General features: G+C 43.1%; 1 protein-coding gene across 5 annotated transcripts in view; it reads right to left on the bottom strand.

Moving 5' to 3' along the window:
• Nucleotides 1-15,213, bottom strand: part of LOC116314047 (ras-associated and pleckstrin homology domains-containing protein 1-like) — an 84,898-nt gene extending 69,685 nt beyond the window's left edge. For all 5 annotated transcript variants that reach the window (XM_039600075.1, XM_039600077.1, XM_039600076.1 and 2 more), the window contains exon 1: nt 14,978-15,213. The gene's annotated coding sequence lies outside the window, so the exon portion shown is untranslated. The remainder of the gene's footprint in view (nt 1-14,977) is intronic.
• Nucleotides 15,214-20,836: the final 5,623 nt, after the last annotated feature.

Genomic DNA, 20,836 nt, shown 5'->3' with positions numbered 1-20,836 from the left:
GCACTGGAAAAGTCAAGAAACAGGATCCTGACCGTGCCTTTTCCCTTGTCCAGGTGTGAGTGGGCTCGGTGTAGGAGGTACAGGATGGCATCCTCCACTCCGACATCCACCTTGTATGCGAACTGTAGTGGGTCCTGGGAATGTTGTACCTGAGGTCGGAGGAGGTTGAGGAAGAGCCGCTCTAGAGTCTTCATAAGATGTGACGTCAGTGCCACCGGTCGGAAGTCATTCAGCTCATTGGGCCGGTTCCTTTTGGGGACCGGGACGATGCAGGATGTCTTCCATAGGGCGGGCACTCACCCCAGTCACAGACTGAGATTGAAGACTCGTTGTAGCTGCTCCCCAAGTTCAGCAGCACACACCTTTAGTATCCTAGGGCACACCTTGTCTGGGCCTGCTGCCTTTCTGGGGCTAGGAGAGTGGAGAGCGCTCTGTAGTAAAGGTGAGGGTGGGGGGTTGTGGGCTGGTCAAACCTGTTGAAGAAGTAGTTGAGTTCGTTTGCCTCCACAGTCCCCCCCACTGTGCTGTTCTTGGTGTTGTGGCCTGTGATGGTTTTCACACCATTCCAGACCTCCCTCATATTGTTCCTCTCCAACTTCTGCTCCACCTTCCTCCTGTAGGTGTCCTTTGCTTCCCTCAGGCAGCGTTTCACCTCCCGCTGTGCTGCTTTCATCTCCTCCTTCACTTTGCTCCTGAAAGCCTTCTTCTTCATGTTGAGGACAGCTTTGACTTCCTGTGTTACCCACAGTTTGTTATTAGGATAACACCGTACCGTCTTAGCAGGGGCGACTGTGTCCACACAAAAGCTGAGGTAGTCTGTCAGACAGTGTGTCGCCCCCTCTATGTCCTCACCATCTGGGCTCAGAAGCACATCCCAGTCTGTGGTGTCGTAGCAGTCTCTCAGAGCATCCTCCTTTTTTGGGGTCCATCTCCTGATGGAGCGTGTTGTGACAGGCTGCCTTTGGACGAGGGGTGTGTATTGTGGCTGTAGGTAAACCAGGTTGTGGTCTGACTTCTCTAGTAGGGGGAGGGGGGTGGCTCTGTATGCATCTCTCACATTCGCATACAGTAGGTCAGTTGTCCTGTTGCTCCTTGTGGAACAATTCACAAACTGGTGAAAAGCAGTCAGAGTAGAATCCAGTGTGACATGATTAAAGCCTCCAGATATAATAATGAAAGCCTCGGGGTGTTGTGTCTGCAGTCTTGCTGTAACTGTGTGTATTTTCTCACAGGCAGCTGCTGCGTCGACCCTCGGAGGGATGTAAACACACACACAGATCACATGACTGAACTCCCGAGGTAGATAATATGGCTGCAAGCTAACGGCTAGCAGCTCCAGGTCCAGACGGCATACCGAAACTTTAACGGAGACGTGTCCAGGATTACAGTATCTGTTGTTAACGTAGACAATGAGTCCCCCACCTCTGCTTTTTCCGCTGGCCTGTGTGCCCCTATCGGCTCTCACGGATGTGAAACTGCATAGGTCTACATTAGCCTGTGGCGTTAGCTCGGTTAGCCACGTCTCCGTGAAGATAAACAAACTGCACTCACGGTATAGTCGGTGGTTGTTCAGAGCGCACAGTTCATCCATTTTATTCTGTAGCGAGTTCGCGTTGCCCATTATCACTGTCGGGATTGATGGTTTGAATCGCCTCCGGTGATCCGCTTTCCTCGCTCCAGCCTTGCAGCCTCTGTAGCTCCTCTTTATCTCAGCCGGGATGTTGTGTCGCATGCCGGTCTGTTCCTTTGTTCTTAGTGCCACCAGCTCCGCTCTCAAATAGATGAAGGAGCTGGTTCCAGAAGTTTTAAAAAGTGCATTATCCATCTTGTATCGTTATATCTAAGAGGTAGAAGTAGAGTAACTAGAGGAAGGTGAATAAAGTTTTAAAGCCTAGTCTAAAAAAGTTAAAAGTTAAGAAAAGGTGCGGTGTTGCAGAGCTACTTGGAAAGGCTGCCGTCACTCCAGCGCCATCTTGATTTGATCGCTAGCGACACAGCTATGTTAGCATAACATAAACACAGTGAAGCCGGAGGATGAACGCTAAGTTTTTTCCACTCGATAAAAGTTAACGTGAGGGTTCCTGATGGTTAGGGACAAATGCAATCGCATGGCAGGATGCTGTAAACGGACCAAACTTCAGTCAGGAGAACAACTGAGATAATCCATCCACAATACCAGGTTAGTCATTCATATACTGCAACAACATGGGAATAGAGCAGCTGCCAGAGGATTCAACATTAATGAATCAATGGTACGGAAGTGGAGGAAGCAAGATGAATGAGTTGAGTAAAGTTTGACTTATTTGACTGTTTTGTTTCGCTTAGCCTTATGTATGAAAACAGACCCGTTCATCGACAGTGTGCCTTATAATCCAGTGCACCAGATGTGGTCTGGTTACAGTACAGTAACCAGACCCCCTGTGTGTGGAAAACATGAGACTGAGAATATTGTGCTTAATAATACAATTACAATCTGTCTGTGGTTATATTTTAGTTTTGAACTTGTTTAATTAAGTTGATAATTCTTCTATAAATGTTAGCTCCACACAGACAGACCCCGGCCTGATGGTGGAACTGAACTCAGGACCTTGTTGTTGCGAGGCGAAAATGCTAACCACCGTGCTGCCCAGTTTAACACACAACTAAACAACTTGTATGTAGTATATAGTATAGTATGCTGTTAGTATTAATGTTGGTCTAAATATAAATTTCCAACATGTTTCGATGAAAACAAATCTAGTGCACTGACTCACTCTGGGCTCAGGTGAAAGTTTGAAGGTCACAGTGACTAATCTGAACAACAGATGTTGTGGTTGAACATGGTACTCGGTTCATGTTGTGTTTAATAGGGCACCGACGTGGACAGCGCCTGCTGTCCTGGACCATGTAAGCTACTGAGCTGGACAGTGTGCGCGACTCAAGCATGTGTGCAGCTGCCCTGAACAGTGCGACACTCTGCCTGGTTGGTGCAGGTTGCCTGGATGGGCGGTGTCTTATTTAGTCAAACTTTTGGATTGCTCACCTGTAATGAAGTAGGGTTCGGAGTCAGTGGGACTGCTGAAAACATGGGAGGTGGAGCAGGAGGTGCTAAGACTGTTTTGGACTGGTCCACTCTACAGGCCACATTCACCATCTTCGCATGGACTCATGTGCACTTCAGGGCTTTACCTATCTGGGGCACATCGTGGTCCATGAGCTAAGCAGCCATGAGGTGGTGTTTTTTCACCATAAAGTCTATCTCGTGAAGCGGTGGAGTCACGGGTGAAGCGATCCCAAGGCATCGGCATTCTTAGACGCCTCAGCAGACTTGCTTGGTGCCCACAGCAAAAGGACATCAGGTGGTCCTGACCCTGCACTGAGACAAAGGCGGCCTTCTACATAAACCCTGTGAGCTTTGCTTGCTGCACACTCTTCGTCTAAAGCAGGGGGAGTTTAGGCTGGACCGCTCTGCAGTGACGTTAATGTTAACGGGGCGATCGTGGCTCAAGAGTTGGGAGTTCGCCTTGTAATCGGAAGGTTGCCGGTTCGAGCCCCAGCTTGGACAGTCTCGGTCGTTGTGTCCAAGGACACGGTCGTTGTGTCCTTGGGCAAGACACTTCACCCGTTGCCTACTGGTGGTGGTCAGAGGGCCCGGTGGCGCCAGTGTCCGGCAGCCTCGCCTCTGTCAGTGCGCCCCAGGGTGGCTGTGGCTACTATGTAGCTTGCCATCACCAGTGTGTGAATGTGTGTGTGAATGGGTGGATGTCTGGATATGTAAAGCGCTTTGGGGTCCTTAGGGACTAGTAAAGCGCTATATAAATACAGGCCATTTACCATTTACCATTGTAACTGCTATTTTTAATGATTTGAAACTAGGGATGCACCGATACCGATACTGGTATCGGGTATCGGTGCCGATACTGTAAAATGTGTGCGTGCTCGTACTCGTAAAGTTAACCGATACCATGAACCGATACTCATAATTCCCATGGACTTAAACGCCACGGTAACATAAGGTGTTCACAGTTGATGTTATGTGATGTAACTCTACCCTGAATATAATTTGCCCTGTAATATGTCGCAAAGGTAAATACAGGTAATTAGAGCAATCAAACTGTTACGTTAATCATAAAAGTATTATTTTATGGTATGTAACTCTGAAGGAGTTAAAATATTTTCAGAGTTCTAATTTTCTGGAGGCCTGTGAAGGTAGCATAAAACGGGGCGTTGCATGGGGAGATGCACGAGGTTAGCTGAACCAAAGTGAGAGACTCGGCTAGTTTTACTGAGGTTAACCAGCACAAAAGAGTGTGTGGCTAGAAAGCTGACCGTGTGAGAGCTTCACAACAGAGTGTGGGTGAAGCGACTTTTTGTTTCAATGGTCGCACCACCGTGCTGTATTTCCAGCTACGACCGCCGAGGCTACAGGCTAGCCGGACTGCTTGGCTGCGCCTCGGAGGCAGCCGCTATGGACTGTCAGAGAGCTGGACAGTGACTCGCTAACGCGCTGTAGCAGAGACAGCATCGGGTCCGCAGGGAGTGGATTTAGTGTGGGACTGGTGAACGGCGACCTACCGATCAGCTGAACTGTAAGTCAGACTTTTGTGCTCTTACTGGGGAGAAGAGGATTTTTCTCCATCGTCCGGCGTGAGCAACAAACAGGCCTGCAACAAGTGTGAATGTGAGTGTGTGTGGGGCCCATGTGTGAATATTTTATGTTTAGTGGATTTATATAACGTGTTTTGGAGTGTATATTAGTGAGTCACTTACCAAAAGGTGATAACATAAGTTGGGTTGTTTAATATAATTTGAAAGGGAATTATGTCATTTATACAGTGTATTTCATTTGGTTAAGGAATTGGAATATCATTTGAGTTTAAAAAGGGATGTGTTGTACAGTATTTGTCTCTGCCCTTACGTTCAGTAAACGTTTCGTTTGTGTTAAAGAGTTGTGTGGGGTCGTTTCTTTACTACTGGTTAAGTTTAACTTGTGTGGTAAAGTATCGGTTTTTGTACTCGGTATCGGCAAGTACTCAGATCCAAGTATCGGTATCGGATCGGTTTGAAAAAATTGGTATCGTTGCATCCCTATTTGAAACTAAAAAGTGAAACTGGCCTTACACATATACATGTGTTACCAGGAGAAGGCTTTACAGCTGTTGCTGTCGTGATTAGGTGGTGTATAAGACTGAAGTGATTGGTGGAAACAATACAAACTATTTCAGGTGTATGACAGAGCGAAGGTGCAGTCAAATATAAAACAGCGCTGTGTAGGGAGGGCTGAACGTGGCCTCTGCCTGGAAGGGCAACAAAAACTGACAAAAACAAAGACGTTCAGAAAGTTCAGGGCTGCCAGCATGTCTTTGCATTACAAACAATAATAATAAATATAAATAACGCTCCACTGTAGAGATTTCTGTGCTGGAAATGACTTTTCAGGGAATTATTACGATACAGGCACATGCACATGTTTACTTGCATTTAGTTAAAACATGTTTTCTTTGCCTGCAGAAAGCACAGACTGGATTCTGAGTCCAGTCGTTTCTCACTGTTTAACTCTGATCCTGATTATACTGCGTGTCAGACTCCGCCTCCTTGTGACGGCCATGAGCATTTTCTTGAATTTGAATCTCACGGAAAGCATTTGAATGCTTCTTGCACTGTTCCCCAGGCAAGCTTTAAAAAGAAGGAAACAATGTCAGGCTCCATTCAATGCAATCAGAACGATAGTCCTGATCCCCAGCTGCACAGCCGGCCCCTGGATCTCCACGAGGGTCGAGGGACATAGACGCACAAAGACGAGACGGAAACAGAAAGAGAGAGAGTGGCTTGGCCGAGTCGTGCAGCTCAGGGGATAAACATGGAAGGAAAAAAAGGAGAGAAGAAGAAATCACATTCAATTTTCCAAGAATGAGGGCTGTGCAGTAACACAGCAACAGCAGCCTGTCTCCACATCTGTATGGAATTAAAGAGACACAGCACTGCTGAACTTCAGCGTTTGCTGGAGATGACTACACACATCTGCAAACGTCCTGCCACACAGATCCATACCAACACTTCACTGTCCACGTCTCACATTATAGGACAGTACAGGACATGCTGCTGTGCTGTATTTAGAAGCCACAGCTTTATAGTAAATAACTACTGAGCTGTCAGATGCAGGGATTGGAAGTGAAACCATTTAAACTCCAGTATATAAAAAAGAAAGCATTTTTGTTCTTGATGCTCGTGTTGGATTTGTTAACATCTGTGGCTGATGGCAGCAACATGGTGGATAAAGACCAGTAGAGACGGGGTGACGTTATCACAGAAGTGCTGAAACCTTTTGGAACCTCAGCAGCTGCTGCAGCTTCATGTTCTTGCTAAGATAACTAAGATAGCTAACCACTGCTTTCCACAGCAACGGGAACGTGTCCTGAGCTTCCTGTGTCAGGTGTTTCATACCATTTTACTGCTGTTATATGTGGAAGTTTTGGGGTTTTACAAAAACACATTTCTAGTTGTCACATTAGAGACTGATGCAGTATTAGTGTTTGAACCTTATTTGTCTTAATTCTGCTTTGATTTGTGTGAGTCCGTTTCTTCGCCAGAAGTCGGTGTTGTTCAGCCATGCCACTGAAACTATGAGAGGCATGTGTCTCAGAGCAACAGCAGCCTTCTCAACGCCATTCCTGACCTCTGAACCTTGAGTGGCATGGACGTGTTTCCCTTACGCATAATCCAGTAAAAACCACTGAGATTTGCTAACGAGTACAGAAAGGATCATTGTACCAGTCTGTGGCTTACCCACTGGGTTTGGGTGTTTTCTTTACAAAGAAGTCCACTAAGGGGAGACACTGGAGACCAGAGTACTGTTACTCATCTGGATACTCCATTAATACTGTGTGTGTCTATGTGGGAGGCAGAGAAACACACAAAAACAGACACACACACACACACACAGGCTGAGTCATTGCATACAGATGCCAGCAGCCTGTTTCAACAACAAACAGTAAAAACCATTTACTTCTACCAGTGCGCGCACACACACACACACACACACACAGTTTCATCACTGCACTGCCTTCATAAATTCATATGTTTAGTGCTTAAACACTTCCTGCATAACTTGGTCGTCCAACCCTCGTCTTAAACCAGTCTCAAAGTTAACGAGCAGGAAAAACCCAGCTCTTAGTCAGAGGTCAACTTGGAAACCCCGTGTGTGGGTTTGAAACAATATCAACCAACATCAACAACACATACAATCACCAGTGGGTGTGGGCGTAACAGTGGGGCAGATACCATCAGTGGACTGATGTCTACTTTTAGACTTGCTGTTGACAACCAGTGGAAAACAAATAGCTGAGGAGGAAGCTGCTTCCACCAAGCTGTGACAAAGCAGACAGACAGCATGTAGCATCTCCGGGTGCTGACCATAATCCCACTGTGTGATAATGTGTATCTGCAGGCTGCTTCAGCTTCATGCTGACACAGCACCACACACAGGTGGTGTGTAACGATACCCTGCAGCTCACTCTTTGGCCATTTATGACACGGTGTGTGCACACAAGCACATTTCCAATCCAACTTCAAACAGCTGAAATATGTGAGAAAGACAATGTCAGAGGTGCTTCAGCATGAAATCATGTCTCTGTTAAAGGTGAAACGTCTGCATTTGCACCGCGACGTCTGAGGGGTGGTGTTAATGTCCACTTTAGTCCCACTCTGAGGTTTCTAACCATGTGACCTTTGTTTTATGAACAATATCTTGGGAGTTTGGGCGACATTTTTTCCTTTTATTACTGCCGTCAGAGCTCCAGTTAGGGTTGATGATGGCCTCAGGAGTAACCCGCTGTAGTCTGGTGACAGTTTTAAGGTTAAAGAATTATTGAGCTGCTTAGGACTGCAGGTCCTAGAGCCTTCCTCGGCTGTCATAGTGGCACATCAAAGGGCTAACATGATACGCGATCATATTTGTTTTTTGTTATTTCTCCTCTTTAAAGCAAAGAACTTCATGGCTGAGATCCATCCCACGTTTCCAAACGGTGCAACTTTACCACTTACAGCTGATTGTGGGATATCTTGATACTTTCACAGCTGCTCGTGAAGGCAGACAGCGTGGCTGGCTGTTTGATTTTCTACACCAGTGGCAGTGGGACTGAAAACAGCTGAATTCAAAGATTCAGAGGTTTGGTCCAGTACTTTTTGTCCCTGCAGTGTGTGAATCAAACTGTAGTTCTTACTTCCATAGTCCAAGTTAAACTCTCTAATGTCTAAACACAAACAGTTCAATGTGCTGAATAAGAAAGAGTGTCCCTGCTGATGTGCTGTGCTGCTCCTTCACACCCTCTGTCTGTCTCCCCCTGGGATGAGATGGAATTTCCTGAGAGAAGGAGGGATGACTTTTCCATACGCTTGGCTAGAGGAGGACAGAAAACATGCAAAAAAAAAAACCCCAAAACCAACAACATCAGATGGTGACCTAGTTTGACCTCTCTTAGCCTCCAGTGGCGATATACTGACAAACTGCAGTAGAGCAGCTGATACAGATGTAACTGTTGCACTGATGCTTGCACCCTGCACAGCTGCCAGAGGAAACACACAAGGCCAAACGTCGGAAACGCAGATGGGCTAATTCCCATAACAGAAGTCTAAGTGCTGCTGAGCAACAAAGCAGAGCCTCACACAGTCACTGAAAGAGCTCTGGATCATCAAAATAATGATTCCAATCAAATGCATGTCCAACTGGAACAAAATGAGAACGCACAGTGGAAGCAGCAACAGATGACAGGAGAGCTAAAAGACAAACTCGTCTGTGTTATTAATTGAACAGCAACCTGCTCCTTCCATTGTGTCAATACGTAAGAGCAGATCTTTCTTTTATTTTGAAGGTGCGAGGGCAAAGGCGTCAAGGTAGCAGAAATAATAGGTTGACTCAACGTGTCCTCGCTCCATGCTGCAAACTTCTATTCATGGTGGAAATTGAATTTCCTCAAAAGTGTCAGTGTGTGTCTAATGATATGGCCGTGTGTTTGGAAAGCCTCGTGAACTAAACTAATGTCATCTTTGTACAAACAAGTTTGTTTGTAATGTGTAATTGTCCACGACATTCCAAAGCCATGGTTTGATTGACTTAAGTCTAGTGCCATTTCCTGTTTGTGCTAACGGTACACAGATAAGCCCATCATGCTGTAAATGCATGTTATACAGTGGATATAAGTGTGGAAAGGGAACAGCCAATCAAAACATAACTGTTTAGATCATCAGCTTTGAGATCATTCGTCATCAAAACGCATACATTTACCCTCAATACATGTTAAATTATAGTCTTACAGTTATTATGTGTATTATAGTTTATTGTTGGGCATGTAAAGCAGGTACAGTGCTGTGCAAAAGTCTTCCCACATTTCTTTGGATTTTTTAGGAAAATGGGAAATAGGTGCAGTGATTTACTGAAACATGTGCAGACATCCATGGAAATATCAAGTACAAAACAGTTGAGCTTAACAGTCAATATTTAGTATGACCACCTACATTCGTCCATACAGCCTGAACTCTAAGGCACAGGTGTCGAACTCCAGGCCTCGAGGGCCGGTGTCCTGCAGGTTTTAGATGTGTCTTTGATCCAACACAGCTGATTCAAATGGCTAAATTACCTCCTCAACGTGTCTTGCAGTTATCCAGAAGCCTGGTAATGAACTAATCATTTGATTCAGGTGTGTTGACTCAGGGTGTTATCTAAAACCTGCAGGACACCGGCCCTCGAGGCCTGGAGTTTGACACCCCTGCTCTAAGGCAAGCTTTCCAGTCATTTCTTAAATAGTCTTCAGGAATATTTCTCTAAGCTTTTGGAAGGGCGCTCCAAAGCTCTTCTTGGGATGTCTGTTAGATCGCAGAGGAGGGCCAGTCCATAACTGACACAGCTGCATTCTGGTGTTTCAACCCATGTCTGTTTTACTGCATTGGCAGCATGTCTGGGATCGTTGGACCTCATTTACTAACATTTGCTGCAGTTTGTACCGGACTTTTTTGTTCTGACCACCGTGCGTATTTATTAGTCAGTCAATCTGACTCATTCGAACCGACAGTCTAGCAGAATCTCCATACAGTTTACATACCATCTGCATCCTGCCCCGCCCCCATTACTGTCTCCAGGTGAAGCAGATATCGTGGTGACGCTGGTGTAAAAGAGAGGCCAGCACCTCTAAGCCTAACAGTAGAAATGAGTGTCTGAGGTCTAAGGAGGGAGAGGTGCAGTTTTCCAAAGTGTCTCCATTGGAGCATTTCTCATGGATTCAACTAAAGAAATGGGAACAAAATCAAGCTAATGATACAACTGCTAAGTCTGGTACATGTAAACACAACACTAACTCATCTCTCTCTAGTTAGGTGTTTTATGTTTTATGCTCGGATGACTCATGCCTGTACTGCCTCGGTGAGCTGAGGTGGTTGGGTAAGGCAGCCAATGCCCCAAGAAGCCTGCAGCTCAAGACTGCTTTAAAAGATTACAGGAAAGTCTGACTGTTTGGGAGCAAAATATGGAAGAGTGCCTCAACACTTTTGTGCAATGCAGTATAATTATGAGTTATATTTGATCAAAATATCTGGGAAATAAAGAACATCACCTTTTCTCCCCTCAGGCTGTACTTGTACCACGCATGCACAGGTTTTCACAGCTGCTTTGTTTGCCAAGAAAAGCAGTGATGATTACTCAACAATATATTATTGTTTATAATGTTTACGGCTTGGTAATTAGGTGAGTTTAACTGCAATGGTTAGCCAAATGATGTTCACAATATTCAAACAATTTAAACGTGTAATCCACACCTTGCCAGCAATAAGCAGCAACTCGTACTGCATCAATGCTAAAACCATCAAAAATGATGTCACGCTGTTTATAAAGGTGCTAGGCGACTGGGAAGAGCAGTGCTAAATCAGCATGTTCATGTGGGCACAGTGGACAGTGTAGTTCACAGGCTGGTCACACATAGCTGGGGAAGCCTTGAGTGGAATTAGGGCATCTGGAATTTTTATACTCCAGTTCACTCTCAGCACTACCCGGAGACGCGGGATCCTGCCCCACTTTGCCGCATGCGACCGCGTTATCAAGGCAGGACTTCTCAAAACTGCCAGAACGCTTAGACTGGAGCTCTGACGAGCCCAGTTACAGACGGCAGCGTTTACGCCTTTACGAGTGGTTTTAAGAACATTTGGCTGAAATGAGGCATCACACATTTGAATGAGAAATGTTTAAAACTGTTAGTGTGGTGAAATCATTCTGAATTCTTTATATATCATTTCCTGTCTTATGTCACCAGTGGACCCGATTAACTCCTCAATTAAAGAAGAGTTTGTGATCACAGTCTCACTCCCACAAAATCAGTTGAAGGTACAACTCCTCGTTCATGTTGCACTACATCAGTACACTTACATCAGTATACTATCAGAGACATCAGGCTTCTGTGACTGAACATACTACACTGCTCCTACATCTTCAGTCACACTTTGGTACAAAGTCTGTGATAGCCCTTCTTTTTACTACAATGGTGAGTGAATGAAGTTTAGATCTTGTAGTTGTGGAGAGACTTGATGATAAAAACGTGTGCAGCTGTAGCAACAGGTCCACTGAGACATGAGCAGGAAAAACAACATGAGTCTTGTATGGAGATTTAGCATCTGACCAGCAAAAACCAACATGCATCGACACGGACCCTCTGAAACGAAAGGAGGAAGCCTGTCGAAGAACCTTAGAGACGAGTGCGGCAAGTGAACGTGTCAGAATGTTCATACCTGAAATCTTCCCAGCAAAGCTCCTGGAACAATTTCCCATGTGGAGCTGCAGGTTTGCCCTTTCAGTCTGGTTTTCACTCAGGTATCAGAGTTTAAGATTAACAGTAACCACGTTAACCATGTGAGAAACTTCTCCATATTCTGGTCTCTCTCATAGACTGTACATAAAAGACAGACATGAGTAACCATTGGATACTTCAAAAGGAAGATTTTTCGTCATTGCCATCTTAGTACTTTTTGAAGTGGTAAACAGACTGGTTCTTATATAGCGCTTTTCTGCTCTACCTGAGCATTCAAAGCACTTTATACAATACACATTCACCCATTCACACCAGCATGGAACACACAATTCAAATAGTAATACCAGCATGTGATACAAAGTACTGAGCATACTGCCTAGTACTGGTGCTGATGCAACCAGGGATGATATTCTTCTTGGTTATAAAAAAAACAATGAACTAATCACAATTAGAGATGGCACGATACCACTTTTTTATGTCCGATACCGATATCATAAATTTGGATATCTGCCGATACCGATATGAATCCGATATAGTGTGTTTTTTAATCAATAAAACTGTTTTTTTATTATCTTGCTGCATTTTGTATAAGTTCATACTCAAGTTCAAATAAACAACAACACTAAAGCTATTCTGTTATACCTGCAATTAAAAAATACACTGCACCCAAAATATTTCATAGTTCAGCAACACTGATCAGTCTAATAAACTTAAACCTGCTCCATCCTCCCTATTCTGGTATTTTAAAGAGTACTTAGCAGAAATATTAAGCAACCTAACTAATAGGGTTGCAAACTCCCAGCAAAAGAAAATAGGGAACCACCCCCCACCCTCCACATCATGATGCTTAATCAACGTAATCAACTTTAATTTGATGCAGTGTGGAAAAAAATGCACAGAAATAAATTATTTTTCAAGAATAATTAAATAGATTCAACATCTTTCTTCAACAGAATTGCAGACTGCACAGATGGTATCTTCCCAAAGGAAAAAGTACTATAGCTTACTAGGGTATATTAGACTTTATAGTTACTATATACAGTAATGGACTTCTATACATTTTACATCAGATTAAAACTTTGGGTGTAAGATTCAGATAATTATTTATTAAAAGCTAGACATTTTAAATGAGAATAAGAAAGAAAAGTATGTCTTTGTGCCCCTTTTCCCTGTTCATGCCCTATCGGCCCCCTGGCTAAACTTTGCTAGATCCGCCCCTGCACAGTTACCAGCCGTCAGCTACGTGAAAAGGATCCTGGTGTAGAAAGTAATATTAAATACATTCTAACAACAGCTTATCAAGCTTAAACGTGCTGCTGTTGTTCAGCCGCTGGTTTCCTCTTTCTGGTGCAAAGTGGGCCAAAAACAAAGAAGAGAGACGGACTCGCGACAGAAAAGCCAATCAGCTGATCATTGATCAGTTTCATGATTGAAGGAGCAGCAGGAAGGGGAGGGAGAGAGAGAGGCAGTTGCTCCATATATCAGTTGTTAAGCTTAACATGGGAACGCTTTACAAACATTCAGAGATGAACTTACACACTTGCTTTACTTCTCTCTGGGATAACTTCCTCGGAGATGAAATGCTGGTTTGGTAGCGAGGCTACAAATACACACAGCCGCTCTATCACATGATGCATACTGCTCCGATGTGCTACGGTTATGAGCAAAGTTACGCCATGTCGCAAGTTTTGTGAGGTGCTTTTTTGATATTTAATGGATCGGATTACATTTTTTATTTCTCGCTGATATCCGATCCAGTAATTTACGTCAGTATCGGACCGATACTGATACGTAATATCGGATCGGTCCATCTCTAATCACAATAACTGTGATTATTGTCGATAACCATGATACTAAAATATTAAATATTGTGTAATTGCCTGTATATTATAATAAATAATAAGATAATTTTGTGTAATTTTAGTGTTATTATTAACATGGCCTGTTGGGAGCTGTATCAAATCAGTGCCTGCTAAGCCACACCTCTAATGCCTGTAACACAACTAAACCACGCCCCCATATTTAGAGCGTAAATAATATGGCTGGCTGTGTAGGAAAGGCTTCCAATAAGTCGGTGCTTCAGTTTTGCTGATATGTGAATCTGTGTGTTGTACAATTTGTGGGTTCAGCCTGCTAACCACCCTGCTAGCATTTGCTAATAACACTGCACATCTCTATGGACTCAAAAACAAACACGGCACACACCGTAACCACCAACACTGGGGCATCAAAATGTGGAATCCAAAACAAATGGATGACATCAAAGAAACATAATGTTTATAAATATATTGTATATATACAGTGGAATCACAGTTTTAAGGTGAAACGTCATTTAAACACCTGACAGCTTACAGCAACACACATAAAAATGGCTGACCACCACGAATCTTCTAACCCTGCTGGGGTCCCTCACTGTAGACGGACAGGAGTGTGAGCAGGAGGACAGACAGGCAGGTTCACATACAGGAAGTTAGACCCTGACAGTGTACGGGAGGAGGAGGACAGATAGACAGACAGATGGCAGGCCTGCATGTCTAATGATGCTGCATTTGAAATGACTTCTAGAGAAGCCTCGGGGCGAACCTTCGTCAGTCTGCTTATTAGACAAAACATCACGAAAATGGAAACTGATGCTCAAATCACATCAATGCGCGCAATATGTGGATGTGATTTAACCGGACAGCAGTGAGTTGTGAGGCAGCTGCGGGGGACACGCCCATATCTGTGTAATGCTTTATGAAGGCCACGCCTAGCTCGTGTCAGCCCGGCACGCCTGGCCTCGGAGCTACGCCGATATTCCGACTGGAAAGGCGATGTCAGCCGGCTCCTGTTCCCCGGCGACCCTGCGCATCCAGGCCGGGAGTGTGTGCGCTGCAGGCCCTTGCGCAGTCTGACACTACGAGCGGCGAGCCCGTGTGTGCACATGCAGACACTCCAGTGCCTTTTTTTCCTGTCACCCCCCCTCACATCCTTCTCTTTTCTTTGCACACACATGCAGCTTCTAACGGAATTAATGCGCTTTTATTGCAGCGGATGTTAACGAATGGAAATCGTGATGCATTTGTCACAAAATGAAAAAGCTCCGGTGTTTCACCAGCCAGGAGAAACCGCTTTAGTGTTTGATCCACAAAGGTTACCGAGAGAGAGAAAAAGGGTGAATGCGGTGTAACGAAGATGCGTTTAGGTGAGCGAGGAATCGGGCTACTTACTGTGCGGATCCAGGGAGGAAAAACCGCAGCCAGCAGCGGGAGACGGGACAGAGGAGTCCGCCGGGAGCTTCTGCGGTGTCACGGTGGACACTTCGCCGGGATTCTTGCCGGTTTAGTGCCGGTTTTCACCGACTGCCCTTTTCCCAGATGGCCCAGATTCCACTGATTTCCCTTGCTGCCACACTGAATCCTAACACCGCTGCTAATACTGGAGGCTGGCACTCGGATCTCTTCCGGCGTGATTTTCACAATAAAACTAGAAAGACGAGCCCTTTTAATTATTATTATTATTATTATTATTATCATTATTATTATTATTATTATTATTATTATTATTTAATAACTGACAATAAATAATGATAACATATTTATGTCGTGTTTACATTATAATGATAACTCTGTGGTAGCACGCTACTCTAATGTATTTTAATGGTAACTCATTTGCCTGAGGAAAAAAAAGGCACACTGAGCATGCACTTTCTTGTTATTCAGATGTTTCCCCACAGTATCCGGTCTCCATGGTTCTACTCACTCATCTGTAATGATTATTATCACTGTCAGAAATTAGCTGGTAAGATGCGTTTAAAGGACTGGTATGAAAACCAGTATAGATTCCATGACAACAAGATTCCAGTGAAATCTTGTTGTCATGGAATCTATACTGGAATCTTTATTTAATCTATTTGTTTGTTTGTTTATTTTCATGCAGAACATTTCCAGATTTTCCAAATATATATTTTATTATTAGTACTGACATTTGAGAACGCCGCTTCTCATGTTTATTTGGCTAGGCTACACAATATTAGACACTTTTAGGTTCTATTTTTTATTTATCTTAATTTAGATTGGATTTTTTATTTTTTTTTATTTTTGTCGTTGTACATGTTAAACTGAGGGAAATAATCCAGTTCCAGACCCCACGCAGACCAGTGTATATTACATAAAAAAGTTTTTGTTTTGTCTATGTATATCAAATTTTAGATTTAAGGATTGAGAACAAAGTACATATAAGGACTATACAAATAGGAATTAAGCTTTTACTGTGAAGCCGAAAACGCCTCACTTCCGTTATTCTGCAGTTTGACTTGACGCTACACCGGATCCCAAAAAAACTTGTGGGAGCGCGTATCCTCACCCTGCGCGTTCCCGGTGTCTCATTTCCTGTCCTGCCCAACCCTTAAATCAGCCTTAACCAATCGGTGCTGATGAGTTCATTCTATTCTATTCTATGCTTTTCTATTCTATTCTCATGTCATCTGTGTGAAAAGTTCATAATATAATATAATATAATGGGCCTATATGTACCACACACACAAAATAGGCTCCTGGTCCGATTTAAGATAGCGTTTTTTACATCCAAGTCTGATCAAAGATCAGTGTGTGCATGTGTGCACGCAGTGATGTATGCACATCCACACAAGCTTCATATTTTAATTTACTAAAAGGAGACCCGACAGGATGAAATATAATATGTTATATTTTTGTTTGTTTGTTTTATTTTGTCTATAAATAAAAGCAAGTGTGTCTGGGAGCTCATATTAACACATGACCCAACAATTATTATTATTATTGTTATTGTTATTATTATTATTATTATTGTTGTTATTATTATTATTATTATTTTAAAGGGTCTAACACCTGGCACACTTTTATAATCAATCATTATATGTACAAAAGAAAAAAATATTATGCTTTCTTGAAAGCATGTCTCGCAGGAGTTAGTCGAAAAACAATCATGGCTCTCTCCATAGGACAAATATGTACAACTGAAATTAGTTTCCAGAGAGCTCCCTCTAGTGTCAGACTGTCAGACTGTGCTCACACGTCATTCTGCGCAGCAAAATTCAAAGATCTATGTGAAAAGCAAAGAAAGGCAAGGAGTGCAGAGGGTGCTGTAACACCTGTATCAGTCGGCCCAAGTGTTCAAACACACTCTACTCTTCCTTTTGATATTTCTCTGACAATGTGTGACAGAAAGTTTTAATAAATAAATAAAAAATACTATTTTTTCTCTTTATACCGCCAAGCATCATCATCATATTCAAACATGGTGCATTTTTCACAATAGACTACCAGCTAAGTCCCACCAAGAGCCAATATGAAAATATTACAAGTAGTATTATTATTTTCTAACTACCAGCTTGCTACAAAGAGCACAACATTCTCCATGTGGTATGTCAAATCATAGTTATGGTCCACGAGACAATGGGAAAGACTCGCACACCTGTCCCTGATGAATGCCCTCACACATGACTTGAACGTTAAATGGACTGATTCTTATATACTGATGCTTTTCTTTTCTCCCGGAGCACACAGAGCACTTTAAACAACTGGCCTCATGTTTTCCTGTGCTTAAGAGGATTCTTGCCCATTGATATTTGCATATTTGGCATGCAAACTGGAGCAGCCAGGGATCAACCCACGAGCCTTCCAGTCACTGGATGACCCACTCTACCTCCTGAGCTTCAGCCAGCCCCAACCAGTGGACAGTGAAAATGTCCTCATTGCCCTCATGAAGAAACCTGTGAACACAAAGTCACATCTGGAGTATTATTATCAGTGCACCCAGATAAAGGTGCCGCCCAGCTGGTGAACATTAGAACTAGTTTGACACGACTATGCCGTGATTTCGAGCTGGGTAAAAGATGCTAAATTAGCTTTTCTCTCTCTCTCTCTCTCTCTCTCTCTCACACACACACACACACACACACACACACACACACCTGTTAAATACAGTTTAACAGGAGCGGTACAACCGAGTTTTAACAATGTACCAGCTGTATTTCATTTCCTTGTCTTTGCACTCACAGAAAAAAACTTTGTCTAATCCCAGGAATTCACCTGTCAGTGTTACAATAATGGAATTAAAGCATTTTAAATGGGATAGCTGATGGATTCAATAAGACGGTTGATTTTTTTTTTTTTTTTTTTTTACAGCAGAACACTTGGGGCTGCTGCAGAGAGGAAGGAAGAGGAGGCGGTACAAGCTGCAGCTTTAAGCCACAGACTTGCATGTTGTGTTTGGCACTAACTAGTTGAAGAGAGCCATTGCTATAAATCTCTGATGGGGTTAACTTTTTTATTGTTGCTCAAATTTAAGAGCTCAACCCCGCACTTGTTGGGTGCAAAGAGACTGCATGCCAAACAAGAAAACCAATTTTCCAAAGCCAGAACCAACAAAGAGCCGCAGATTAGACAAACAGAGACAGGCAGGCAGTGGAACTTTAACCTGGTGGTGTGCTCAGCGGGAGCGGGACGTCCCCTGCTGGCTTCCTCTGTTGACTTATAATAGAAAGACAATGGAAAAAGCAATCAAAGATTTCCACCCACTTATTACATATATGTATATTTTTCAAATGTGCATTACGTATCTCAGTACTTTGATGAGCTTTCCAACTCAGCCCACGCTGCTAATTTGAAATGTCGGGACATTTTATTTTCATCCCCTTGCACAAAGCTGTGAGCTCTTGACTGGAGGAACAAGGGAAGGTTAATGGCTGCACATCTACACACAGTGTGTGTGTGTGTGTGTGTGTGTGTGTTCAACCCGTCTACGAAGATGCATATTTTAAATATCAACTCGACACATGAAATGGAAGCATAACCACATTATTAGCCTTTCCACAGAGCAGTATTTGAAAGCAACTTTTAAAAAGGGACTTCTTCCTCCCCACACCTGCGGGTAGTGATTCCTCATAGGGACCTGACTGTTGGAAGCTCAGACCCTCAGTCTCAACAAAGCATGTTGAAGTGACTCTTGCTGTAAACTGGCACATAATGAATTTATGTAGCTGAACTGAATCCACATTATTTAAACATTTATGTGAATTCTGAAAAACTGAACGTTTTAACATTATGTGTTAATTCTTCACAAGGTAACTTTGTTACACTCTTACAGACATGCCCTGTATGTTAGTAGATGAAGTTACCATGTACTAACATACAGACCAACTACTCACCAAATGGATTTCACTGTTGTGGATATAACATCTTAACTGGTTCATTGTTAATTATAAACTGATTTATTCTTTACCTGTATTTATTAGAAATATTATTGTTACAAAGACACCAATCATGTTGCATAAGAAATTGTTTTTCAGTGTGTATAGACATGAAAATTAGACTGGCAGAGCAAGAACAGTTCAATCAAAAGCACAGTTGTGTACAGGGCTATGGAGGAATGGACTTTGTTATCAGTACAGATAATACAGCTACTAATACAACTTCTAAAACATTATTCATTTGGTCTGACTGTTAAAAATGGTAACATGAATTTAAAACTTTGTGTGTTTGCGAATTTTATATTATCAATGTTTCCCCTGATTTGTGTTATACGGAGCACTTTTGTGTGTTTTTATAGTGTGTATGTTTGTCTAGTCAGAATTTTATATTGTTTATGTGTGTCTGTCTTATAACGCATTGTTAAAATGTAAAGATTTGTGACCGCAGGAAGAATGGGGATCTTAATAAACACAAACTGCATCTCTGGGTGAACTAACCATTTCACACTGGCAGTATTAAGGACATCTTACAGCCACTGTGGGCAGTACACACTGCTCAGACAAATGCAGACTACAGGGAGTGCAGAATTATTAGGCAAGTTGTATTTTTGAGGAATAATTTTATTATTGAACAACAACCATGTTCTCAATGAACCCAAAAAACTCATTAATATGAAAGCTGAATGTTTTTGGAAGTAGTTTTTAGTTTGTTTTAGTTTTAGCTATTTTGGGGGATATCTATGTGTGCAGGTGACTATTACTGTGCATAATTATTAGGCAACAACAAAAACAAATATATACCCATTTCAATTATTTATTTTTACCAGTGAAACCAATATAACATCTCCACATTCACAAATATACATTTCTGACATTCAAAACCAAAACCAAAACAAATCAGCGACCAATATAGCCACCTTTCTTTGCAAGGACACTCAAAAGCCTGCCATCCATGGATCCTGTCAGTGTTTTGATCTGTTCACCATCAACATTGCGTGCAGCAGCAACCACAGCCTCCCAGACACTGTTCAGAGAGGTGTACTGTTTTCCCTCCTTGTAAATCTCACATTTGATGATGGACCACAGGTTCTCAATGGGGTTCAGATCAGGTGAACAAGGAGGCCATGTCATTAGTTTTTCTTCTTTTATACCCTTTCTTGCCAGCCACGCTGTGGAGTACTTGGACGCTGCGTGTGATGGAGCATTGTCCTGCATGAAAATCATGTTTTTCTTGAAGGATGCAGACTTCTTCCTGTACCACTGCTTGAAGAAGGTGTCTTCCAGAAACTGGCAGTAGGACTGGGAGTTGAGCTTGACTCCATCCTCAACCCGAAAAGGCCCCACAAGCTCATCTTTGATGATACCAGCCCAAACCAGTACTCCACCTCCACCTTGCTGGCGTCTGAGTCGGACTGGAGCTCTCTGCCCTTTACCAATCCAGCCACGGGCCCATCCATCTGGCCCATCAAGACTCACTCTCATTTCATCAGTCCATAAAACCTTAGAAAAATCAGTCTTGAGATATTTCTTGGCCCAGTCTTGACGTTTCAGCTTGTGTGTCTTGTTCAGTGGTGGTCGTCTTTCAGCCTTTCTTACCTTGGCCATGTCTCTGAGTATTGCACACCTTGTGCTTTTGGGCACTCAGTGATGTTGCAGCTCTGAAATATGGCCAAACTGGTGGCAAGTGGCATCTTGGCAGCTGCACGCTTGACTTTTCTCAGTTCATGGGCAGTTATTTTGCGCCTTGGTTTTTCCACACGCTTCTTGCGACCCTGTTGACTATTTTGAATGAAAGCGCTTGATTGTTCGATGATCACGCTTCAGAAGCTTTGCAATTTTAAGACTGCTGCATCCCTCT

Source organism: Oreochromis aureus, linkage group 16, assembly GCF_013358895.1.
Source record: "Oreochromis aureus strain Israel breed Guangdong linkage group 16, ZZ_aureus, whole genome shotgun sequence".
Taxonomy (NCBI): Eukaryota; Metazoa; Chordata; class Actinopteri; order Cichliformes; family Cichlidae; genus Oreochromis; species Oreochromis aureus.
This window is presented reverse-complemented; position numbering and strand designations above follow the sequence as displayed.